The sequence below is a fragment of the Mustela lutreola genome, chromosome 6 (genome assembly GCF_030435805.1).
Source record: "Mustela lutreola isolate mMusLut2 chromosome 6, mMusLut2.pri, whole genome shotgun sequence".
Lineage (NCBI taxonomy): Eukaryota > Metazoa > Chordata > Mammalia > Carnivora > Mustelidae > Mustela > Mustela lutreola.
The window spans coordinates 158,017,707-158,043,885 of record NC_081295.1 but is presented as its reverse complement, the minus strand read 5'-3'; the positions used below and the strand labels follow the sequence as shown (position 1 = coordinate 158,043,885).

General features: G+C 49.4%; 1 long non-coding RNA gene and 5 other non-coding genes across 7 annotated transcripts; 4 read left to right on the top strand and 2 right to left on the bottom strand.

Annotated features, from left to right (window-relative positions):
* Positions 1–6,544: 6,544 nt before the first annotated feature.
* Positions 6,545–6,617, top strand: TRNAM-CAU (transfer RNA methionine (anticodon CAU)). The gene has a single exon. It is a non-coding gene; the product is annotated as a tRNA-Met (tRNA).
* A 4,428-nt stretch (positions 6,618–11,045) lies between these two features.
* Positions 11,046–11,118, bottom strand: TRNAM-CAU (transfer RNA methionine (anticodon CAU)). The gene has a single exon. It is a non-coding gene; the product is annotated as a tRNA-Met (tRNA).
* Positions 11,119–11,701: 583 nt separating this feature from the next.
* On the top strand, positions 11,702–11,783 carry TRNAL-AAG (transfer RNA leucine (anticodon AAG)). The gene has a single exon. It is a non-coding gene; the product is annotated as a tRNA-Leu (tRNA).
* A 3,815-nt stretch (positions 11,784–15,598) lies between these two features.
* Positions 15,599–15,670, top strand: TRNAQ-CUG (transfer RNA glutamine (anticodon CUG)). Its single transcript has one exon. It is a non-coding gene; the product is annotated as a tRNA-Gln (tRNA).
* Positions 15,671–15,974: 304 nt separating this feature from the next.
* On the bottom strand, positions 15,975–16,080 carry TRNAL-CAA (transfer RNA leucine (anticodon CAA)). The gene is made up of 2 exons: positions 16,043–16,080; positions 15,975–16,020 (listed from the first exon to the last, which is right to left on the bottom strand). It is a non-coding gene; the product is annotated as a tRNA-Leu (tRNA).
* Positions 16,081–16,226: 146 nt separating this feature from the next.
* On the top strand, positions 16,227–22,043 carry LOC131833066 (uncharacterized). Of its 2 annotated transcripts, XR_009354293.1 has the most exons (3): positions 16,227–16,901; positions 17,314–17,435; positions 20,682–22,043. It is a non-coding gene; the product is annotated as an uncharacterized LOC131833066 (long non-coding RNA). The 2 variants fall into 2 exon arrangements; XR_009354292.1 differs by lacking the exon at positions 20,682–22,043 and having other exon boundaries at positions 17,314–17,730.
* Positions 22,044–26,179: the final 4,136 nt, after the last annotated feature.

The following is a 26,179-nucleotide window of genomic DNA, read 5'->3' as shown; positions in this document are numbered from 1 at the left end:
GCTTGTTTTCAAGAAATCCCTCATCTCAGGTAATGACTATTCTGCCCCCTCGTGAACAGCTATTCATGAAAGAAAGCAGCCCAAACCCCAGGGAGGGCAGCTCTCTGTCCCATGAGCTGCCTGCTCTCAGGTCTGCAGACAATAAACTTTCTTGCCAGGGTGCCTGGGGGGCTCAGCCCTTAAGCATCTGCCTTTGGCTCAGGTCATGATCCCAGGGGCCTGGAATCGAGTCCTGCTTCAGGCTCTCTGCTCTGCGGAGAGCCTGCTTCTCCCTGGTGTCCCCCCTGCTTGTGCTCTCTCTGTCCCTCAGGCAACAGTTCATAAGGACTCTCGCAGCTTCTAACCCGGTGTCTTGGAAAGCTCCCTCCTGGACAGCTCCCTCAGAGAACTCAGTGACTGGACTGCAAGAAAACCAAGCCTCAAGGAGAGGCCCGGGCACCCTGGGCAGCAGCCTCGGCTGAGCTCTGAGCGCATCATGAGCAGATGAGGAGCGTCAGCCGGTCTCGAGAGAGGGCCCTTCAGGACACAATCAAGCCCTGCGGGCTGGAGTTCTTGGGGACACCCTGGGGCCCAGCTCCGAAGTCAGCTGTGGTCTCCCCTGTGGTCTCCCCGTGCTGAAATCCAGGCGATGGCGGGCTGCATTCCTCTCTGGGAAGCTTGCGGAACCCGGGTCTTTGTTTCCTGCGGGCTGGAAGCGGGTGGCCGGTCTGGCTCGCACAGGCTGCTGGCGGCCGTGCTCGTGGGAGCCGTCAGTCGTGGCCGTCCGACATGTCACCTCTCTTTCTGGCTCTCTGCTTCCCCCGCCACTTTCAAGGACTCCTGTGACTAGGATCATCCCCATGTCTCAAAGTCCTTAACCTTCCCGTCTGCAGCGTTCCTTTGGTCCATGCCATTCACAGGTCCCAGCAATTCGTGGGTGTCTGCAGGAGCATCACCCTGCCCACCGCAAGCCACTCTGCTTTGGAAATCTTCGTTACATTGTGATAGATCGTCAGAACACCTGTGAGCTCTACCCTGACAAGGCTCAAGACTTCGGGCTTGACCTCAGAGCCTCTCGGAGCCAGAGAAGTGTCCCTCTGAACACGGAGGTCAGCGGAGCCGGTATTGTCACACCAGTATGTGCAAGGGCGACCACAGCCAGCATGCAGGGAGCTTTACACAAATCATGCAATAATGACCCACTTGGACAGATGGATTCCAGAAAGGCAGCTCTCGGGCCTGATGAAGTTCCAGAAGGGGGAAGGCTGCCTCTCTTCAAAGACTCACGGCTTGGCTCACAGGGCTCAGGCCGACCTCAGTCCCCACGCCCCGGCCCCACCGATGTCTTGCAGGGCACCTCCTGGGAGAAACGGCACAGGATGCGCAAGAATAGAAGCCAAGAAACCAGACTGGAGGAAAGCCCCGGGGAGGAGGCGCAGGAGGACACAAATCTGGCAGCGAGAGAAGGAAGACAGATCCAGGGAGTACGGAAGAGGGAGAATTCCCTGGACTCGTGGATTCCCAGGACTGGCAGCGTGTGGCAGGTACGGCCGAGCCGGCACGCTGGCACGGGGACTCCCCAAGGTCAGCACGATGGGGTCCGGAGCCGGAGGAGCGGAAGCCAGCAGAGCTGATGAGGCCATGTCGCCGGGAATCAGCTCCTAAACCCAGTGGAGCATTGGCTCGGAATGGGGGTCCCAGCAGGGAAGGAGGACAGGGGCGGAGGCTGAGAAGGAAAAGGAGGAGAAGGAAAAAAGGATATGAAGATGGAAACAGGAAAATGTTCCAGGAGAAAATCTCGGCTAATCAAAAGAAATGAAATCTTGCCATTTGCAACAACATGGATGGAACTAGAGCGTATCATGCTTAGCGAAATAAGTCAATTGGAGAAAGACAACTATCATATGATCTCCCTGATATGAGGAAGTGGTGATGCAACATGGAGGCTTAAGTGGGTAGAAGAATAAATGAAACAAGATGGGATTGGGAGGGAGACAAACCATAAGTGACTCTTAATCTCACAAAACAAACTGAGGGTTGCCGGGGGGAGGGGGTTGGGGAGAAGGGGGTGGGATTATGGACATTGGGGAGGGTATGTGATGTGGTGAGTGCTGTGAAGTGTGTAAACCTGGTGATTCACAGACCTGGGGATAAAAATATATGTATATAAAAAATATATGTTTATAAAAAATAAAAAATAAAAAAAAAAATAAAAAAAAATAAAAAGAAAATCTCGGCTAGTCTTTTTGTCCAAAGGAGAGAAATCTTTTTTTTTTTTTTTTAAGAATTTTTTTTTTTTTTCTTTGACAGACAGATCACAAGCAGGCAGAGAGGCAGGCAGAGAGAGAGAGGGAAGCAGGCTCCCCGCTGAGCAGAGAGCCCGATGTGGGACTCGATCCCGGGACCCTGGGATCATGACCTGAGCAGAAGGCAGCGGCTTAACCCACTGAGCCACCCAGGCGCCCAAAAGGAGAGAAATCTTAACACATCCCTTCATCTGAGAACTGCGGTTTCCTCCTGCTTACAAACCAGTTTCGGTACATTTGCCCGAATCGCTCTGTCAGGACCGGAGCTGCCCGTACTTCCCACCCTCTCCAGGTATATGTGAAACTCGTGAGAAAAAATCCTGCCGCACTGTCTTCCTTTCCCGCTGCTGCACAGGGCACACCGCGGACTTGCCAAACCTTGTTGAGCAAACGGGGTCTAGGTGTGCACACGGGGTGTGGGTTCCCTCAGCCTTTCTGCCCATCCCACCCCATGCCCCCCTAGGCTTTTCATTTCTAAAGATTATTTCCTTTCCCTTCCTGCCCTGATGTATCTCAAACTTTTCTACTGGGATCCATAATTAGAAATACCATTCACATCACAACCCTCACTTACTTGTAATGACGCCGACATTTTGGACTCAATTCTCCTTCACCTAAATGAAGTTCTAGTTCTGATCCATTGACATGATTTCCTGACACACAAAGGCATCATAACCTGCGATTTGAAAAACACACAATCATTGACCTTACACTTATTTTAAATTTCCAGTAGCAGCCCAAGATGCACATTTCAATTGTACCTTATACTGACCACTTCTGGTCTTTTTAGCTCTTTTTCTCTTGCCCACTGGCAAATGATTCAATGCATCTCCTTCCTCCTCAGCTCTTTACCTCTTTCCTTAAGCAACCGCGATCTCATGGGCCATCCCAGCATTACTGACTCGGATAGCCTTCCTGTCCTTCGCCCCACCCCCAACCTCTGGTCCAATCAAACACACCACCACTTTCTCCAAAATCTCCGTGTCCTCGTGGGTAGAGAAACCCTCTAACCGTGCTCCTCTCTTTGACCCGTATCTCCTCTCTTTGAACCAAACTTCAGCGTCCACTCCACAAACCCAGCCGAGTCCAAGCAGACTCCATCTTGAGAAACGCGGTGGGCGATTCTTGGTCTTCGGTTTGCTCTGCTTCAGGAGCATCCGGCCCAGTCCGTATTTCCTCTTTATGCAAACGCATTCTTCACTTGGCTTCTGGAGCACCCGACCCTCTGTTTTCTTTCTACTTCATTGTTGAAGTTCCTCCTTTATTTCCTTCTCTTCCCAACCTCTACATTTTGGAGTTCTCCAGGCCTCTGACCTGAGTTCTCGTCTATTCTGTACGTGCACCCTCTGCCTGCCCGAGCTCGCTGATCACGTGACTGTAGGTACTGTCTGTCTACACCCTGATGATTCCCACGACTTATGCCTCCAACCCCATTTCCCACTGAGCACAGCCGCGGATGGGACTGCCATCTCCACTGAAGGGCCAAAAGGCGCCAACGCACTCACAGAGGCCTTGATCTCCTCCTCAGCCCGCAGACCTGCTCCTTCTCCAGTCCTCCTCAGCTTGATAAAAGCACAGCAGGAATTTGAACTTGTGAAATAAAACCTGGATTTAAATAAGTTACACTTTTAGTAAAGAAATGAAGAAAGTCCTGTTTCATTTGGCTGCTTGGATGTCCTTTCCTGGGACCATTGTTTTTTCTTTCTGAAGCAATCTTATTTCCACCAAAAAATGAGTCTTTCGTGTGTGTGTGTGTGTGTAAGCCTTTGTCACAATCTACATCACATACCATTAAATAATGTTGGAGAAAGAGCATACACATTTCCATTTTACTGTGGTCTTTTTCACAATCCTCATTCTCCAAATGTTTCCAAATTCAAGAAAGACATTCTTTTTATCCCGTACTTTGGAAGTAAAGATTTTACAGAAGGCCAGTGTTTTAACCTTTTTCCTACAGCCCACAACAATGATAGCTATCATTGAGACACACACCTAAGAAGGCTATTTCCTTCCATTTCTATAAAGTCAGAAATCTCATTAGTGCGTATGCACATTTTGAAGAAAGTAAGCAGCGACCATAAAGCTCCATAAACCATGACAGCCTCAATCATGAGTCAACAAACCACATTTGTTTTTAGCAGCGCTGCCTATAAGATGCATGGGAAATTCACCAGATAGTATCTTCTCATTTTCTTTGGTAAAAAGTTTATCGGCTAAATGGAATTTGGAGCAAGTTCCCGTTTGTATTTGAACAAGATACCAACAATCATTTGTTTTATGTGTCTCATAGTTTCATTAAGTGTACACACTGATCAGGAAGAAGGTTTTCTGCGCTCTGCACCAAGTAAAAGTAGGTCGGAGCTGGGGGGGGGGGTTGTGCTGCTGCTGCTGTATTTTGACACATGACTCAAGTTGACATCATATTGCAGAGAGCAGTCATCTGACGTCATACTGTAGAGAGGAGGTCGTCTGACATCATATTGCAGAGAGCAGGTCGTCTGACGTCATGTTGTAGAGAGCAGTCATCTGACGTCATACTGTAGAGAGGAGGTCGTCTGACATCATATTGCAGAGAGCAGTCACCTGACGTCATACTGTAGAGAGGAGGTCGTCTGACATCATATTGCAGAGAGGAGGTCGTCTGATGTCATGTTGTAGAGAGCAGTCATCTGACGTCATACTGTAGAGCGGAGGTCGTCTGACATCATATTGCAGAGAGGAGGTCGTCTGATGTCATGTTGTAGAGAGCAGTCATCTGACGTCATACTGTAGAGAGGAGGTCGTCTGACATCATATTGCAGAGAGCAGTCATCTGACGTCATACTGTAGAGAGGAGGTCATCTGATGTCATATTGTAGAGAGCAGGTCATCTGCTGGAATCAGCTCCTCCCTGCAAGAGGCCAATAGGTGGTATGGAAATGCTGTGTTGTTTGTCCACTCAACCTCCGAATCAGGAAATAGAACCATCAGTAAGATAATGCATGGGTGTTTTCTAGTATTAGACCAGCGCTATTTTCAACCGAGTGTTGGTGTCATTTGGGGAGAGAAAAAAATCCTTGATTCAGAATGTCGTGGACGTGTAGGTTCAGTTTCCCTGTGCAAGTCCACACTTCCTTCTCCCCCAGGTCACATCCCAAACCCTCTTCTGCATACTGTGCCTGCCCCTCATCCACATCCCTCCGTACCTGGTCGTCCGTCTGGCCTTGAAATAACACAGTGGCTTCGACTTTTTAGGTGACGTCTGGGTCGTGCTGGCGTTCCTGCGGCAATCGCTCTCATTTTCCCTGTCTAAACCCTTAGACACTGCGGTCACGCTGCTCACAGGGAAAACAACGAAACTAGCTTGGGAACGAACAAGTCGGGCAGCGGAAGTGCAGACTTGCCCCACCCCCGAGGCCGCTGTCCCACCGCGGGTCTACCGCGTTGCAATCAGAACTCGTTAAGCTGCACGACTTGAACTCAGAGCACAGCGGATCATCTCCAGGCAGAACCACGCTGGGTTCTTGGCGCAGCGAAGTCACCGAGGGCCGCAGCTCCGAGCGCGCGCCCCCGCGAACCACAGACCAGGGCTCGCGGGACAGGCAGGAGGGGCCGGCGATGGCAGGTGCAGAAGTGGGGCGACACAGGGCAGGCGCACTTGACAGCCCCGGGTTGGCTGGAGGGGCGAGGCCGTGTAGGAGGTGACACCCCTGCGCGCTGAGCTCCGAACCGAGGGGGTCTCCGGGCAGGTGGGCACCCGGGGGGACCCTCCTCCTGTCCCGCACCCCAGCCCGAGCTCTGGCGCACCTCGACGTGCGCGTTGGACGCCTCCCCCTGGGGACCATTCACAGTCCCGCGGGTCCCCGGGCCGGACGCCTGCGGCCCCTGGACTGGGGGCTGTCTCCTGAAACGGAGGGCCGCAGGCTGCAGGAGGAACTTGGCCGTGTTGTGCAAGGTGGTCGCACGCGAGCGCGTGGACTGCTGGTGCGCAGGCGGTCTCCGTGCAGAGCGCGCGGACGCGGGGCGGGAAGTGTGCGGGTCTCCCGCACTGACATTGGGAAACGTCCTTCTGGGGACGACCCCGGGGTCGTAGCTCAGAGGAAGGGACCCAAGGCAGGAGCGCCAACGGCTACTTTCTCCTTCTGACTCAGGTTTTAGAAGCTGTTGCAGCACAACCTTTCATTTTTGAAGTGTGAGGGGAAAGAAACCTGGCGCAGAACCACGCTGAAGCAACGTAGAATCTACTGTTAAATTCATGTGCTTAGAAGCTTTTCTCACCTGCCTCCTTAGCGCAGTAGGCAGCGCGTCAGTCTCATAATCTGAAGGTCCTGAGTTCGAACCTCAGAGGGGGCAGTTCTATTTTTGCCCTACGTCGGGAAATGTCATCCTGGCTACTGAGCCTGACCTTCTGCTGTCGAAGGGCAAGTACCAACCTTCTTCTTCCTGATTGGTAGATCCGTACACACGGAGAGCCTTTTTTCCTTCTATACCTGCAATGACTTTCCAATGAACAAGCTCTTTTGTCCAAGTTCCTCTGATTTCTATCCCTTACTAGGAGGTTATTCCCCTATTGATGCAAATTAATTTATTGGGGGGAGGGGGAATGGACAGATAAATGAAAACCTGACACTGAATTTTCTCAGCAAGTGTTGTGGCTTCCTCTTCTTAGATGCATGCTATCTTCCTGCCTGGCCTCCCGTCTAATCTGGTCCTAACGAGTCTCCCATCTGTACTGCAGTGGTCAGTGAACTACAAAAACACATGTCCAAGGATTGCCAGCAGCCACCAGAGCTGAGAAGAGGCAAGGGTTCTTCCCTGGAACCGTGAAAGGCAGCACAGCCTTGTCGATAGCCTGATTGGGGGCTTCTAGTCTCCAAAACTGTGAGTAAATTAATTTCTATTGCTTTAAGCCACTTAATTTGTGGCAACTGGTTAAGGCAGCCCTAGGAAATTAATACTCCGTTCTGCCTCTCAGCCACCAACCTCCCACTACGTTGATGCCCCTCTTTTTCTTCTTAGCACTTACTACTATATGAGGTTACCTTCTCCTTTTATTTAACACCAGTATTGTCTATTACCCATCTACCTGCTTAGACTATATATTCCCTGAAAGTCATCCCTGGCCTGTCTCATCCACTCCTGTATTCCCGGTGCCGAGCTCAGTATCGGACAAGGAACACTTTTCAACTAAGTCAATGAATTCATTAGAATATTAAATCTTTTTCTACCACATTCCTTACCACTCTCTTACTCAAGGCAACGAACATCTCAAATCTGGATTTTTTCCATAGTCCCCGCAGGAGACACACCTGCTGAAATTCACCCTGCAGGCCACACCTGTCTGATTCAGTCAGTGCTGGAAGGAGAGGGTAGTCCTTGGACAGCTCCTGCGAAATGTCTGGACCTGAGAACTTGAATTTCAGGGGAGCTCTCTCAACAGTTCATTCTGATGCAGACTAGAAAAGGCATATAACATGGCTCATCTTAGTGTCTTCTGGACCCTCAGCCTCTGGTTCCAGAAGCCTCCATCTGCTGCAGTTTAAGAAATGCACTCAAAGATTTGGGAGAGGCCAAAGAACTATTCAGGCAGGTGCTTAGAGAATGCTTGATCCTTGTTGGAGCTTTTCCAAGCCAGAAGGTGATATATTACAGCCATATTTGTGGTATATTAGCATATTCTCACCTGTGTAAAATAAACTCTCCAGTGGAAACCGAATCTGTGCGGCTGTTGAATGGACAAAGAAGTTGTGGTACACAAGCGCACACACACACACACACACACACACACAGTGGAATATTATGCAACCAACAAAAAACCAAAATCTTGCCATTTGCAACAATGTGGATGGAACTAGAGGGTATTATGCTAAATGAAATAAGTAGATCAGAGAAAGACAAATACCATATGATCTTTCTGATTTGAGGAATTTGAGAAACAAGACAGAGGATCATAGGGGAAGGGAGGGGAAAATGAAACAAGATGAAACCAGAGAGGGAGTCAAACCATAAGAGACTCTTAATCTAGGAAAACAAACTGAGGGTTGCTGGAGGGGAGGGGGGAGGTGGGAAGGTGGGGTGGCTGGGGATGGACGCTGGGGAGGGTCTGTGCTGTGGTGAGTGCTGTGAACTGTGTAAGACTGATGAACCACAGACCTGTACCCCTGAAGCAAATAATACATTTTATGTTAACAAAAAATGTAAAAAAAAATGTGCATCTGTGATAGGAGAAGTGGAAGTAATAAAATATCAGTGACTATGATATCAAGCAATAATGGCTGGTACGTTCACCCCCCAAAACAGGGCCAAGCTGATTTAAAGTTGTGTTTGCCCATGTGGTTGGCCCCGGCAGACCTGGAAATACGGAGTTCTGGTCATAGCATGGTATTTTCCTAAACAAGATTACAACGCCTTTATAAGGTATTGTACAATGCAAGGTTAGATGGGAGTCTTTAGTTCTACTTAAGTTTTATACTTGTCACCCGTATGAAACTTGAATATCCAAAAAAGCCTCCGCAGCCAATCACCCCAGGAGATTCTAGGAATGGCCAAACACATCCTGTGCAAAGAGGGTGTAGTAACTTCACTCTGGCCTAATTTGTTTTAGTTAAATGAGGTCAAAGGCAAAGATTACTTGTCTCTGAGACCATGCATAGTTCGTTCTCTTCACAAAGTTTTGGGCCATCTTCCTGTAAAGCTCCCACTTTTTCACCACTATCTTTTTTCACTTACTTATCCATTTTGTGGGCTAGAAATACTTGACTCCACCGGTTTTCTGTTGGTTTTGCAATTTAGGTAATCTGTCCCTGTCCTGCATAAAAAAAATAACCTGACAAAGGTGTAGGTAGACCTAGACACTGAACACCAGGAAATATTCCTGAATGGGGGCTTGAACCCTGGACCCTCAAATTAAAAGTCTGATGCACTACCAACTGAACCACCCAAGCCTCAAGGCAAACTTTGTTCCTTTTATGTCCTAGTGTGGAAAAAAAAAAGTGTGTCTTAAGTGCTAAAGCTTTCTTTTTATTCTTTCATTATTAATAGTTTTAAGGTCTCTCTTTTTAAGTTTTGTTTGTATTCCTTTTCCTTATTCCCAACTCCATCTGTTGCGCCTTTGAATAGGGCTCCAGACAACTTCTGCCCCCAGATCACTGGGGAAAAGTAACTTACAGCCTTGTTTTAACACCATGATCGTCATGTGGTTCATTTCAATTATGCATTTATTCATGCCACCAGTAAAGGCAGATTTGAGGTGGTCTTCACAACTTCACTATAATAAGATTAAATTGGAAAAAGTTAATAGACTTAAATCAGGATAAAGGGAGAACAGAGGTAGAAAATTATTTTTTAATTGCATATTATAAATAGTGCTTCCAACACCCTCACACACAACCTCCAAAAGCTAGGAGTGTAAAGGGAGGTGACCCCTTCAAGGGGGTGACAGGAGACTTCTCCCAAAAAAGTTTGTTTAAACTGAGAATTGAAGGCTTGGTATAATAAGTTGGAGAAAAGCCAGCACTCCCAGAAGAGCAGACCTTCAGAGAGCTGAAGGCAGGCCCCAGGTGCCAGCAGGCAGAAGGCTGGGGACAGAGCTGATTGCCGGGAGGGGGGACAGGAAGGCAGGGGCCTAGCAGAGACCGACAGGTTCTGAGGTTATTGTGGCAGGTGTGTGGAGTGGGGACCTCACCTTTGCAGCAGTGCAAAGTCATTGGGGACTTTAAGCAGGGAGAAATGACATGATCGGAAATGATCTTGGAGAAACTATGCTGGTCTCACACACAGAATGGGCCAAGACGTGATGGGAACACAGAGTAGGCCAGTGCGCCATAGAAGGCCTCACGGATTTGACCTAGTGGCCGTATGACAGGAGGACAGTGGTGCAGAGCACGTCCTGGGCCCAGGATTCCAACATGTGGTTCAGCTGATTGCATTCAAGTCCCCTGGCAAAGCTTTGGGAAATGTAACTGGCAGAGCCCCAGCCCTGACGTCACAGCATAGAGTGTACAAAGACGGATTTAAAGCTGTAAGAGGGTGGATTCAGAGGGAAGGACAGAGCTTTGACTAGTGCCTGGCATATACTCGGTTCTCTTACACTTATTCGTACTGAGTAAATGCTTGCTCCATAAGCTGCGATGTTAAGAGCAAGGTATTTAATATCCATCCTGTTCGCTTTTGTCTGAGCCCGGTGTTTACTTTGACTCTGAACATCACTCTGTGTTTCTCTTTGTGACTTAGAGTCCAGTAAACGGTGCCAGGCACAGGAAAAGATGGACAATGTGAGGAGACTGAGCAGGGTAATTTTTTTCACATAGGATGTCACTGGTGATCTGGCGGTAAGCAATTTCAGAAGAATGGTAAGAGATGACTAATGCGTAATAATAACAATGTGTTGCACCCCAACCTACAACGCCCCATCCCCAAACAGCCTTCTGTCCACCCCTCCTCTCGGCGCCCCAGAGCCAGTAAGTTTCTGACCCTGGTGTTTTTGTTACAAAAATAATTTGTTACAAAAATAATTGCCAAGCCTACCTGAAAGGCGTTTTGAAAATCTTCTCATCATATCAGCAATTAGTATAAGAAAGAACCGGAAGAAGTTTGGAATATTGAATGCTTAGTGGAAAATCGCTATTTTGTAACTGAACATTACATGGTTCTGTTGAACAACAGCAAATTGCCCTTCAGTCTTATCAAGAGATTTCCTCCAATAATATATATATATATAGTACAGTTTGGGGCGGAGGAAAAGATTAAACAAAGATTCGTCAACGTTGAAAGCAAAACACGTGCCCCCTCTGAGGTTCGAACTCAGGACCTTCAGATTATGAGACTGACGCGCTGCCTACTGCGCTAAGGAGGCACCTTCCCCGTCGCTTTGCACAAACCATCTACCAAGACCACTGTGCGACCTAGTGGTCTCCAGCTCCGCAAACCAGGGTTTCGGGACAGCTCGCTCCGGGTACCCAGTTTGGGGCTGGGGGCGGCCGACCCCTCGCCGCCCTTCCCGCGGAGACGCGGCGGCGCGCGCCCCTGAGCCGGGCTGGACCGCAGTCCCGCCGCCGCCCCACCCGGGGCACCGGGACCTCCCCGGAGGCGGGACGCAGGGGCCGGTCCGCGGGACTCCTCGCCGGCTTCCGCCCCTCCTTCGCGGCTCCGAACCGCAGGTCTTGCTCGCTCCTGGGGTCGGGGGGCTCCCTTGCCGCCGACCCAGCTCATCTGCAGCCACACCCTCGCTGCAGCGCTGGTGCCCCAGCGGGTGGGGGGGCTCCGCCCGCGGCATCGGGTTCAGGACCAGCCTGGAGTCGCCAGGAGGCCGAGTGGGGCGTAGGGCGGGCCGGGGTCCCGGCGCGAGCTGGGGCTGGGAGCTGCGAGGGGACGCGAGGAGGGCCGGGGACGCGCGACCTTCAGGTCGGAGAAGCGCGGGCGGCGCGCGAGAGGCGGGCGGTAGCGTGGCCGAGCGGTCTAAGGCGCTGGATTAAGGCTCCAGTCTCTTCGGGGGCGTGGGTTCGAATCCCACCGCTGCCAAGACGTTTTTTGACCGCTCTCCGCGAAAGCGTCCTTTCTCGCTCGCAGTGTGGACAGCTACCCACAGGCTCCGAGTCCAGGCAGCGGCCTCTCCGCTGCACCCTCCGTTTTCCCCGGGGCCGCAGAGCGCGGCCGTGCACACCGCCCCGAGTGCGCGGTGGGCGTTCAGTCGGCAAGACGGTAGCGAGCATCTACTGCTTGTGCTGGCGACGCCCCCGTCCGCGTGTTTCCGCCCCCCAGAAGGATCCGACGTGTGTCAGACCTCCATTCAATACACTCAAGGAATGTAGACTCTATTTGTTCGGCACCTACTGTGTGCCGGGGGCTTTCTTAGGCCCTGCAGACACAGCGGCACTTACTAATTACTCCATAAACGCCCGACGAAGGAACAGCGGTCGGTGCGCCCGAGTCCGCCGTCCTGGGCCTGCCCGCAGCCTTTGGGTTCACGCTCTGAACCTTCCTGGTGCGGACCGGAGCCCGGCGACTGCGCGCACCGCCTCGCCTCGCCGCCCTCATCCCGCGGACCAGAGCGCCCGCCCCTCCGGGTCCCTGCGCGCGCGTGGGCTCCCCCTGTTCCTGCTCCGAGCACTTCCCTGCGCCCTAGGTCTCAGCTTGGAAGCGCCTACCCCCGGAAGCCTGCCTTGATCTCCCCCTCCAGAATTACAATTCGTCTCTGAAGACGTCGAGAGGAACAGCAGCAAGGTTTGGTGACAAGCATTAGACGCAGGACGCCCCAACGCGACGCGACTTCTACCGTCCAGAGAGCGCTTCGACTCTGAATACGAGCTCAATGATGGTGTTAGCAGAGCCAGCGGCGTAGGCGGCGAGAGCACAGGGTGTAGAAGGAAATGAAAATCCCAGTCTCCGAGCAAAGGAGAAAAGCGGCGAGCTGGGGAGAGTGCAGCAGGCCTCGGCGCGCCGGCCTGTCCCCGGCAGGCTGTCCTCGCTTGCTCCGTGCCCTTCCCTGGGTACCGCTGTCGGTCTGTGCACGCGTGCTCCATTGTCGCTCTAGCCCTCACGTGGCCTTTACTGTAACTTTTGGTAACTTTTGTGTAATTGCCTGCTTTCCCTCGTGCATCATAACCTTTTTTTCAGATACAGAACCACGTTTCTCTTGCTTCCCCCTATCGGGAAGACTGAAGAGATGTTTGTGCTAAATGCCAAGGAATAAACATAACAAAGAACAGCTTTCTCATTTGTAGACTCCAGATTCTGCCACAATGACTCGCTCTTTCTGGATTCAGCTCTGCTACCAGGTGCCTGCAAGCCATTCATTCTTGCTTAGATTACCAGACAACAGATCGTTCCTGGGGTGTGGAGCCCAGGCATCTCTCTGTCCTCCCCACCGCTCCCGGGTGGGCTTCCTCTTTTTTCTTTTTTTCTTTTTTGCATTCACCATGCAGTATCTGTGAACGCACACGCCCCCCCCCCCCCCGGAATCCAAGGTAAAGGTGCAGCCCTTTGAATTCCACCGCCCCCAAAATGAACCAACCCATGGCCGTCTGCCCCAGTTTTCAGGTCTTTACCCACTGTCCTTTCCTAGGGAATAAATGTGCTAAGGTTGAAAAAGCACTCATTCATACTGATGAGGGAGCAGGAGGCTGGCTGAGGACAAAGCAAAAGCTGGAGCCTTGCACCCCCTCTTCACCCGCTCCCCTCCATATGTGTAGCATTCCTCAGGCACCCCTGACTGCCATAAAACGATAAATAGTTAACGTGCAGGGATCGCAGTCCTGCAGAACAGGAATCTCCCTTGCCCTACAAGATGTCCTAGAGACCTAAACAGGGAGGTTACCTTATCAATAGCACAAATTTCCAGAGGCAAATAACTCTCGGTTCCTGAAGCCCTAATGTCTCCCTCCCACCATAAACTGGAGGAGACTGAGGTAGAAGGGAATGTAAATGACAGCAGGATCATAACACCCCACCAAGAATCTCCCAACTATCTTGATATTAGTTAGTGCCTGACGTAAAGACGACATTGATCAGGCCATAGGGCAAGGCCTCCCCCCCCCCCCCCCGCACCTTGTAGGCCCTCCCTAACATGTGAGAACTCTGTTGAAATCTCCCATTCCTTCACCACCTCCCCCCAACCGTGGGGTATATAACATGCCGACCCTCACAACCCGGGGCAGCAGCTCTTCCTGCCCACGGGTCCTGTCCCCGTGCTTTAATAAACCACCATTTTGCACCAATGACGTCTTAAGAATTCTTTCTTTATTCTTTCTTTAGAGGTTCGTCGGCTCCGAACCTCTGCACCCCACCGAACCTGACTTAGGTTCTGGGACTTCATCACATACCCCTTCCCCCTTGCCCATCCTCAGAGAGGATCTGAAAGCCTATAGTCAAATACGGGGCTTTTGATGTGCTGATATCCTTTTAAAGCCAGTGGACATTTTTCTTACTCTTTAAGAAATAAGGTTCTGGCTCATGGGAATACAAAGGATGCCACCTGTACTGGGGGAAGAAGAGTTGGTTCATTACTCAGATAGACCAAAGATTAAATTAGAGCCTCTTCTAAGGCCAGGAGACTCGTGGCCATGGAATGCAGTTGTGTGTGTAAACACGTGGACTTTGGCCACCTGCCCGAAGTCTTCCGGTTCCACAGCTCTCCTCCCTCCACCGTGTTTGCTGAGCCTCTGTTTTGTGACAGGCACCTTGCTGGGTTGGAGATCCAGCAAAAGGATGAGTCACAAAAAATGATCCGGGATTCCTTAGCAATTCAGCCTTGGGCGACCACCAGAGCACAGTGAGAACAGAGGGTCAATGAATAATACTCACACTGAGTGAACGGTGATTGACACCCGAATGTTTCTTCCGGTTGTGCTGTACATACAATCTCTCTGTTGTGTGCTGCTCTTACAGTTCCTCGGTAAATAATCATGTCGTCCCAATGAAGTTAAGATTTTGGAAAAACCTAATGAGAATGCCTAGCACGAGGATGCCTTCTCTTGGCCGAGGACACCCGAGGTCACCTATTTGTTTCCCAATGAACCCTGGAATGTCCACCTGGGAGCTGGGACCTGGGAAGAACAAAACAAACACAACATGCAAGAGTCACCCCGCTCAGCCTTGTCCGATTCAGCCTATGGAGAGAAAGAGAAGTCCCAAAAGTCCATCGCTGGGCTCTTCCCCTGAATATTCCTGCACTGATCCTTCTATCTCTGTCCCCAAGCAGCGCGCTCAAAGAAGCTTCTAGCAGTACCGGAGCTGCGGTGTCAGGAGGAACGAGGCGGGTCGGCCGCTGGAGACATTTTGGAGCGGGACCACAGATTTTCCGATTCCAAGCCCATGGCCCTAGAGGCGTCTGCGGGACTTGGATGAGCAAGTGAAGCTGTACAAGGGAGATGCTGTTTAATTTTCTTTTCTCCCTTTTGAACGGTGAGATGAAAATGCAGTTTGCCTTTGCGCGAGTCAGAAATGAAGGCAGGATCAAAACCCCCAGAACACCCTCCGGACCTGCGCCGCCCCGACATCGAGGGAAAGAAACCGGGAGTCAGGCGGGGTGAAAGCGGTCGGGAGGGCCGCCTCCCACCACCTGCCACCCACCTGCCACTCCTGTATTTGGCTGGTCCATCGCCTTGAGGCTGGGAAGTGCAGGGACGCTCCATCCCCCGCCCTCCTAAAATGCCCGCGTAGATGTAAAATAAATCACTTAGGAAGAAGAGACAGTCGTTTAAAGTGGTGTTTCTTTTTCGGCTGTATTCTATACAGCGCTCATTTAAATAAAAAAAAAAAAAACAAAAAAAAAAAAACCAAAAACCCACGAAGGAAGAGATCTCAGATGGACAGTGTAGACACGCGTCGCCAGGCGGGGTTCCATGGTGTAATGGTTAGCACTCTGGACTCTGAATCCAGCGATCCGAGTTCAAATCTCGGTGGAACCTTCCTGTTCGCCCTCTTTTTGCCTGACCTCCCCGCTTCTCTTTGGCCCGGCGGATTTTTGATGGGCGGGGGCAGGACCCACGCGCGGGCCGCCACCTCTCCGGCCCTGGGTCCACGCGCGCCGGGGCACGGCGTGTGATGCACAAGCAGGGTACAGGGGTCCACGAGGGGCCTGGTCGACTGCAACCAAAAGGGGGGGAAGAAGGCGACCGACCTCCCCGAGGCCCACCGTTTGGGTCGCAAAAGGAAAAGCAGAGAGAAGCCGGGCGACACGCGGTTGAGACGAGAGGCGGGGGGAAAAGGGTGTGTCAGAAGTGGGATTCGAACCCACGCCTCCATGAGGAGACCAGAACCCTCTGTCGGAGGAAGCGGAGCTTGAGTCTGGCGCCTTAGACCACTCGGCCATCCTGACACCCGCGGGCGCGGCCCCCAAATGAGTAAACTCTGTCGTTGTTACGGACGAACACCCGCTCGGAGCCGCTGGGACTTCCTGCCGCCTGGGGCGCCCCTGAGAAGCGGAGCGAACGGAACCACTTTCTCGGCAGATCGGAAATCCGAGCGAACTCGCGAGGCTTTGCTCTGGCGCAGTAGGCGATTCGGGATCCCTCTGCCGCCCTCCGCTTTCCCCGCCCCGCAGGACCCGGGGGCGCAGGAACGACCCCGGCTGACCCTGGAGAGCCCCTGCGTCTTCCCGCGGCGCGGCTCGGGAAGGACGCGCGCAGCCCAGCCGGGAAATGGGCGAGCGGGTGTAGACTGGGAGAACACTGGCGCGCGGGTGTAGACCGCAGAGGGGCGGGGCGAGCGGGCCGCGAGCTGCAGGTGGCTGCGCACGGGGCTGCGCGCGCGGGAACCCCGCGCGGCTGGAAGGGAACGTCGGGCCGAGTCCCGACGTCCCTCGCTGCGGATCCCCGAGGCCGAGGCCAGGTCCGCCAGCTGGGTGTGCTTCCCGCGGGACCAAGGACACGCACCTTGAAGACCACACGGTCTTCACGGTCAACCACACGGTCTCCACGTGTCCGCAGGCGCTCCAGACAAGACCTTGCCCGCGCCCACAGTCCCAGAGTCGGCCTGCGGGTGCTTCAACCACGAACCACGAGCAAAACTCATCAGATGCTTGTGAAAGTGTTTCTAGGATCAAGACCAAAATTCACAGATAGGACCAGGGAAAAGAACTAAAGCGAAACAAATACATGCGGGAAACTGAATTGTATAAAGTTAAAATTAAGTCCTCAGGTAAGAGAAGATACAACATTCCCGGAACAAAGACAGAAGGGGCAAATCTGAAAATTAATATTATGATGGCAGAAATGTCTTTAATAATTTCAAAATAAGATTGCAGAAAGTTCCTTTGAAGTGTGGGGTGGAGATGGAAAGCAGGACAGAGTCCAACAGAACATGAAATGGTGTTTGGTAGAGGTGTGCCATCGAGCCACCGGGTTAGGGCTAGGATCAGGATGGCATCTTCTCCACAGCTGGAAGACAGAGCAGGTCGTGAAGATCACGTCCACGAAAGAGAACCCTGTCCCTGTGGGTTCCGAACCCAGCTTCGCGACCAAAAAAGCGTTAGCGGGCCTTTCTGGTCTTGAAAGGTTTCAAAAGATAAGAAGAAGAAATAAGAAATTGCCTCCCATGTCCTCTTTTCCAGGAAACTTCTGAGGAACTGTTCCTCCAAACATGGAGTTCCAGTAAGAAAGAAGATGTGAAATCTGGAATAGGGACGCGGGGTGCGGACCCTCTCCAGGGTTGGGGCTTGCACCCGAGCAGCAGGTGCAGGCCGCAGCAGGGAGCAGGGAGCAGGGAGCAGGGATCACAGCCTGAGCTTCGAAGGGACAGGACGTTGCCCCCTGCTTGGCGGTAACATGGTCAGAAAGCTGCTGTTGAATTAGGAATAAACACTTAGAAAAGTAACCAAAGACAGAGGGGGGCAATTAGGTCTGGGAGGAACCAAGGTTGTCAGAGGGAGGAAAAGTAATTATGGTAGATCATGTAGCCCCGCTCTGCAAACTATTATGAAGTCATAATGACGAGGACTCAATGCTGATTAAACTAAAAATGAAATACATATTTGAGAATTTATTTAATAAGTATCTGTTGAATTAATAAGGAAGTGAGTAAATAAATATATCCACAAAAAGCAATTCATGAAGAACATATGCTTAAATATGAAGGATTCTTATGGATATATTCTTATCATAAATATGCTTTCAAGAATATATGCTCTTTTACATCCCTCAATCTGTTCTTTCTCTGCTTGGTCACGGACAAATTAAGTCTTCCCTAAAATGCCATTATTAAGACAAATAATGATCTTAATGGTCAATTATAACCTCACAGAAATCTTTTTTTTTAAAGATTTTATTTATTTGACAGAGAGAGAGAGAGATCACAAGTAGGCAGATAGGCAGGCAGAGAGAGAGGGGGAAGCAGGCTTCCTGAGGAGCAGAGAGCCGGTTGAGGGGCTGGATCCCAGGACCCTGAAATCATGAACCCAGCCGAAGGCAGAGGCTTTAACCCACTGAGCCACTCAGGTGCCCCCTTTTCTTTTTCTTTTCCTTTTTTTCCTCACAGAAATCTTTAAAAGCTGCTAAAACCACCCCAATGTATATGAATTGATGTAAATTTTATAATTAGCTAAAAGAAACAAGTAAATTTGGTGAGCTGGTTTTCCATTAACACATCTACTTTCTGGTTTTAAGGACACAGTGCTAAAATGAAGTGAACAGACATATAAGCATTTGCAAATTTATGATCCAGCTTTTCATTAATTGGTGCTGGACCAGCTGGGAAAAAATGGACCTAGACCCCTATCTCACACCTGTTAAATAAAAAAAATTCAACTGACTAAATTTTAAAGATCTTGTTGGCTTTGTTAATCAGCTCGTGAACTGGGCAGCACCCCATCTGGCAAGTAGAGGGTAGCTCCCAAGGACTACAGAAAGGGGAAGGTTTTTAAAGGCAGGACAAGAAGGTCATCAACGGAAAAGAAGGATTATTTCAGGTTCAATCACCTTCATTTGGGGACGAAAAGGTTTAGTAGGCGGATGACTTTTGGGGGATGAAGAGGGCCCATGTGACAGGTTAATGGGCACTGACCAGGAGATTCCCTATTGACTGGTAAAAGCTTGCATTCCTGGGGGCTGAAACTGCAGTCCGGACAGCGATTAACTCTTGTTTCATGACTTGGGGCCTTAACCTAAGTGGTGCCGTTTTAGGATCGTGTTTTTCTTTTTAACATATCAAACACAAAAATGAACTCAAAATGGATGATAGACCTAAGTAGGAAAGGGATAGTAAAACTTCTAGAAGAAAGAGAATATCTGCGTGAACTTGGGGTAGGCAAAAATTTCAAAAACAGCAGTAGTAACCAAAAAGAAAAAAAGCTGATAACGCGGAATTCTTCAAAACTAAGGACTGTTCATCAGAAAAAGATCGTTAGCAAAATTAAAAGGGAAGGGCGCCTGGGTGGCTCAGTGGGTTAAGCCCCTGCCATCAGCTGAGGTCATGATCTCAGGGTCCTGGGATCGAGCCCCATATCAGGCTCTCTGCTCTGTGGGGAGCCTGCTTCCTCCTCTCTGCCTACTTGTGATCTCTGTCTGTCAAATAAGTAAATAAAATCTTTTTAAAAAAAATTAAAAGGGAAGCCATAAATGGGGAAAAATATTTGAGATATATCTATAAATATATAAATAAATATATATATTTATAGATATATCTCAAAAAATATTTGATATAAATATCTATAAATATATATCTATAAATATATATTTATTTATATATTTATAGATATATCTATAAATATATATATTTATTTATATATTTATGTATATATATATATCTGGCAAGGGACTCGTGCCAAATACACAAAGCACTCCTGTGAATCAACAAGAAAAAGACAAATACCTTAACTTTTTAGGGCAAGACTTGATCATGCACTTCCCTGAAGAGGCCATTCAAATGCTTGGTAAACCTATGAAAAGAGGCTCAAGACCATTAATTATCAGGGAATTATAAATTAGAACCACAGTGAGTTACTGTTACAAATCGACCTGAATGGCCAAACTTAAAAAAATAAAGCAAATATACCAAATGTTGGTGAGTACATAGATCAATTAAAATTCCCATATATGATGGCTGGAAATGTCAGTTAGTACCATCCCTTTGGACTATTTCCGGCGCTGTCTAAAAAACTGAACATAAGCCATCTTTGATCCATTGATTCTGCTCCTAGAAATGAGTGCATCTGTTCATGTAGAGACAAGTGTGAAATGTTCAGGGAAGTTTTATTCACAGCAGAACAGAATTCTTAAGACAGCACAATACCCATCAGTGGCAAAATGATCAAATAAATCGTGATATATTCACATAGTGAATGCCTACAGCAGCAGAAATAAAAATTGAATTACTGCTATGGATAAGACTATATCTTACAAATGTAATGAGTAAAAAAAGGGGGAAAAAAGGCCAGGGACCAAAAAGTGTTTATTATATGATTCTATTTATTTATTTTTAGTTTTCTTAAATTTTTGATATATAATTCACACAATTATACTTATTAGTTTCAGGCGTACACATAATGACTCAGTATTTGTACACATTACGAAACGGTCACCACTCTAAGAGGTGACCTTCTTCAGGCCCAGCAGACTCTGGTCCTTCCATGATTTCCTCCTTGCTCTCCAGGATGACACTCCTGCCCCCCAGGGTCACAGTTCCTAACCACATGCTGATTTGCCTGATCACCCAAGGCCACTCATTTTAACTTTCAAACCAGGTAACAAAGTACACCCCAACAAGGGCTCCCTGCGGTGACCCCTTCTCTCTGGGGGGCATCGACTGGTCAGTCAGAAGGCAGGTGCTCTCTGTTCACCTACAGCCTCCGTCAGGGAATGGCCAGAAGAATGGGCCCAGCGGACACCCCCCCACCCCCCCACCCCCCGCTGTAGAGCAGTCACACACTGTCATGGGCTGAATTGTGTCTCCTCGAAATTCACATGCTGAAACTCTAATCCCCAGTGTGACCCTATTTGGAGACAAGGCATTTATGGAGGTGGTTAAGATGCAGCGAGGCCATGAGGGTGCAGCAAGTGTCCTGAGAAGAAGACGGGGAGCTCCAGGAGCCAGTGCACAGGGGAAAGGCCCTGAAGGACACACGGGGAGAGTGGCCGCCTGCACGCCAAGGAGAGAGGCCTCAGGAGAAACCGACTCTGCGGACACCTTGATCTGGACTTCTAGTTTCCAGAAAACAAACTGAGCAAAGAAATTTCTGCATGTGCAAACCACCCAGTCTGGTATTGTCATGGCAGCCAGAGCGGACTAAGACACCTTCTCTGGTGGCTGGTGGCCCCAAGACACTACGGCAGAGGACGTCAGTCCTCCTCAGGCCGGCCCGGCATGGGGGTACCTCTCTCCCCTACTCTGTTCACAGGCCAGCCCAGACTCAAGAGGGTGGAATAGAACCAAACATCTTTTTTTTTTTTTAAGATTTTATTTATTTATTTGAGAGAGAGCACGAGCACAGGAAAGGGTAGAGCGAGGGGGAGAGGTAGACTCCCCACTGAGCGGAGAGCCTGGTGTGGGACTCAGGACCTGGGACCAGGACCTGCGCTGAAGGCAGACACTTAACCGACTGAGCCCCCCAGGCATCGCTAGACCTCACATCTTCGTGGCACCGTGTGCACATGGGGAGGAGAGAAGCTGCGGGTGAGCACCCTGGGGGCCGCTGCTGTCCCTTCCCCCACCCGGCCCCTGGAGGTTTGTGAGCTCCAGAGGGGCGGGCGTCTCGGCTGGGCTGTTCACCAGGCACTGTGCTCATGTCAGCGTCTATGCAAAATGCTCCGGGGGCTCTCCAGCTGAATGAGGGCTCCTTGGAGGTTCGCCATACACGTCCCTCAACCTTTCCGTATGCTGGGAAAGTTTTATAACATACATTTGGGTTACGATTGGTGCCTTAGTTATATGTCTTCTCTACTTGAATATAGAAACCATAAGGGCAAGGAACATGGCTTTGTTGTGTATCGTTGTACCCCAGGGGCTGTATTATGATGCGTGCTCAAGAAATATGTAATTAACCATGAAAAGAAAGAAATAAAACTAACAAGAAAACAAAACTGAAAAATCCCAAAAAAACTCTAACTTCTCAGGAGCTTGCACAGACTTCTCCCTATTTCAAGAGTCCCTTTTCTTTCTTATGATTATCCTTTTGAATAAAGTCTCTGCTAAGTCCAGATTTGTTTTCATTAAACAAATGTTTCTGGATAAACATTACTTACAAAAGTTAAAATACTTAAGGTTAACTTCTTTTATGCCACAAAAAAATGTCTATACTAAAGAATTTCTGTACAGTGCCAATAAAATGGAAACAGGTAAAACTATGAGTTCCCATCATCTGTCAGCAAATCACAGCAAAATGTAATGCCTTCTATTACACGACTTTGGCTTCTTTTGTTTCTGTATTTTGTCTTTTTTTCCTTTTTATAAACAATAAAGTTTTTTCTAATTAAAAAAAAAAACAACCCAAGTGCCTGTACTCAACAAAAATCCCCCAAACCCTTGCAGTCTAGGACAGGTCAAGGGCACCTGGGTGGCTCTGGATAAGCTGCAAAGGATTTGAGCACAAAGAGGGAGAGTTTTAAGTTTTGGCGGAAAAAAGTCTGAGGAGAGAGAATGCCTCAACTTCTTGGCTTGTAACCCTCTGGTCTCTTGCCTAGCTCTCTAAAATCCCTCCCTCTTTATAACCCTTAAATTATCTGTACTGAATAGTGTTCGTAGTAAAATAAAACATATATTGTAGAAAAATGCAGCCTAGACAGTAGACGTCACTCGTCTCCTCCTCTCAGTTCTTCTGATACATCACACCCATTTTTTAAAACTTTATTTATTTATTTTAGAGAGCGAGCGAGACCAGAGGGTACTAAGGGAGAAGGAGAGAGAATCGCAAGCAGACTCCACACTAATTGATCTCACGGCCCTGAGATCATGACCTGAGCCGAAACCAAGGGTTGGACGCTCAACCCACTGAGCCACCCTGGCGCCCACAATGCATCACACCCTTACAGATTTGGGTTATATTCCTGTATGTATTTTTTTAGTGTGTACATTTGTACATTATTATCTTACAAAAAAATTCATTCTAGGGGCGCCTGGGTGGTTCAGTGGGTTGGTCCTCTGCCTTCAGCTCTGGTCAAGGTCTCGGGGTCCTGGGATGGAGCCTCGCATCGGGCTCTCTTCTCAGCGGGGAGCCTGCTTCCCCCTCTCTCTGCTGGCCTCTCTGCCTGCTTGTGATCTCTGTCTGTCAAATAAACAAACAAACAAACAAATAAACAAATCTTTTTTTTTTTAAGATTTATTTATTTATTTGACAGAGAGACAGAGATCACAAGTAGGCAGAGAGGCAGGCAGAGAGAGAGAGGAGGAAGCAGGCTCCCTTCTGAGCAGAGAGCCCGATGCGGGACTCAATCCCAGGACCCTGGGATCATGACCTGAGCCGAAGGCAGCGGCTTAACCCACTGAGCCACCCAGACGCCCCTGAACTAACACATTTTTGATGGTTTCTTTCCTTGCTCTCTGTTCTTTTTAACTACTTTGGTTCTCCTTGTTTTTCTCACTAGACCCACCCCAACCCCCAAAAATAGTAATAATAAGTAAGTAATAGTAAGTGAACCTGAAAACAGTAGATGGATGATGTCTTATGACAGAAACTTCCAGATGCTGAGGAGTTGAGAGACTGTTATCTCAAAATGAAATACCTCGTTTCTTTTACTGTTAGAAGAAATTTCAGCTTGTTTGTAAATGGACCAATATTTCTCAAAATCAAAAAGGCAATTTCTGAAACAAAACTCATTCCTTTACTCAGGCAAAACCATTTTGACAGGTCAAAATTTAAAGCGGAGTACCCATTTTTCTGTGCAGAAAGGAGTGCCTTACATCCTTGAGAATTCGTCTGTGTCTTTATTTTCTTTTAATTTGCCTTAGATAATGAAGGCATGCATATGGCACAAAATTCAAAAGATACAAAGGGTCCCCCAACATTTCACCCCAATGCAGAAATGTGGAAATGCTTCCAGATTCCTGGGAGTCAATGCCTCCAGATTCCTGGGAGTCTGATCCCTTCTCGGCAGGATTATAAAACTGTGGACCTGGCAAGCCTCTCACGCCACCCTGTTCTTTGCACCCCTCCCCCTGGCTACCCATCCATCCCTTCCAGATCAGCAAGATGGCAAAGGAAACGAGAGGCTGACAAGGGGCTGTAGGGTTCTTCCCTCAGCCCAGAGCCAAACATCGCAGGAAGACAGCCTGAGGGGGGCGTGTGCAACGCAGGCTGAGTCACGGGGGCCACACGAGCTGTCACGTGTGCCGGGAGGGCCCATGGAATAACGGAAGCCACTGTGCTGGGGGGAATCCCACGTTCTGGAGAAGATGAAGGCCAGACCTGTCATTAGCCAAGGCCCAGTTCCTGACGGCACAAAAACCATGAATGCAAGATGAGAAAACCTTCATAACAAAGGAGAACCATCTCCAGTGCAGTGAAGGTAAGAAGCCTGCTCCTCCATCGCTCATCTTACCCCAGACGGATGAGCATTTCGGGGCAGTGCGCAGAAGGGGACAAAGTAGGGAACCCTACAGGGTTCCCTACTTTTGTGCCGTCAGGAACTGGGCCTTGGCTAATGACAGGTCTGGCCTTCATCTTCTCCAGAACGTGGGATTCCCCCCAGCACAGTGGCTTCCGTTATTCCATGCGCCCTCCCGGCACACGTGACAGCTCGTGTGGCCCCCGTGACTCAGCCTGCGTTGCACACGCCCCCCTCAGGCTGTCTTCCTGCGATGTTTGGCTCTGGGCTGAGGGAAGATGCTGGAAGATGAAGCGGACAAGGACGAGATACGGAACAGGGCAGGACTGGCTCTGGTCATCTTTCACCTACTATTTTGAGTGACTTCAGAGAGATGATGGGGGAGGGAAGAGGCAAAAGAAGGTGTTTCCTAGACACTGAAGTCAGGTCACAGATATTGCTGACCCAGGGCTTGTGACGGAGACTGCTGATACCCACGTTCACCTTCCTCCTTCTTCGCATAGGAGCCCGGGTGTTCCGACCGGTCAGCAGATGTGCTCAGAAAGACTGCCCTTCCCAACGTCCATTCGCAGGGACCAAAGAGGATTTTCAAGACAGTGTGATGATTTGTCCCGCTTTATCTGGGACGATGTTGACGAGGGAGCAGGAGGCAAGTTGAGGACAAAGCCGAAGCTGACACCCTGCGAGCTCCCCCTACCCCCTACTCCTGGGGTGGGACATTCCTCCAGGATCTCCCAGCCCTCTCAAACGCAATGCCTTGCTAGAGGGGAAAACAACCTCCAGTCCTCAATGGCGAGGCCTCTGGTATCTTTCTCGGTCCTCTTCAGCACATGAAAGTTCTTTCCAACCCTCCCTTTTCCTTACCTTCCCCAACCCCGTAGTCTATAACCAGCCACCCCCACAACCCCAGGCAGCCGCTCTTTCTGCCCACAGGCCCAGTCCCCATGCCTTAATAAAGCACAATTTTGCACCAAAGATGCCTCCACAGCTCCTTCTTGGTCATGGGCTCCAGACTCTACCCCGCTGAACCTCACCTGTATTCCAAAACCACATCAATGTGGTATGATGTTAGGGTGTGGCAACAACAGACAAGAAGGATTTCTTAAGATATTTTCAGTACAAGAAATATGGTTTTATTTTAGAGCGTGGGTGACGGGGTCGATCCTGTTCAGTTTAGTGTCCTGGGATGAAGGGTCCAAGGAGGAAGGGGTCAAGAGTGTCAAAGTCCCCAAACCATGAAGACAAAGACTGCAAGGTGCCCTGTGGATTTAGCTAAGACTAGTAGAAATTACCGGTACCCTTAGGGTAGCTGGATTGAGTAGAGGGAGTAGGTAGGAATTCATTTTGAAATTAAATATTGAAGGGGCACCTGGGTGAGTATTTGACTCTTGGTTTTGGCTCAGGTCATGGTCTCAGGGTCATGGGATCAAGTCCCACCTCAGGCTTCATGCTCCGCATAGAATCTGCTTGAGATTCTCTCTCCCTGGCCCTCTGCCCCTCCCCCTGCTTGTGCACATTCTCTCTATATAAAATAAATAAATATTGTATAATAAAATAAAAATTATATATGAAATAAATAAATAAAATGAAATAAAATATTTTATTACTATAATACTTGTATTTTCAATCAAAAGCACAATGAGATACCACCTCACACCAGTCAGAATGGCTAAAACTAACAACTCAGGAGAAACAACAGATGTTGGTGAGGATGTGAACAGGAACCCTCCTACACTGTTGGTGGGAATGCAAGCTGTGCAACCATTCTGGAAAACAGTACGGAGGTTCCTCAAGATGTGAAAACTAGAGCTACCCTACGACCCAGCAATTGCACTACTGGGTATTTACCCAAAGATACAAACGTAGTGATCCAAAGGGGCATGTGCACCCGAATGTTCATAGCAGCAATGTCCACAATAGCCAAACTATGGAAAGAACCTAGAT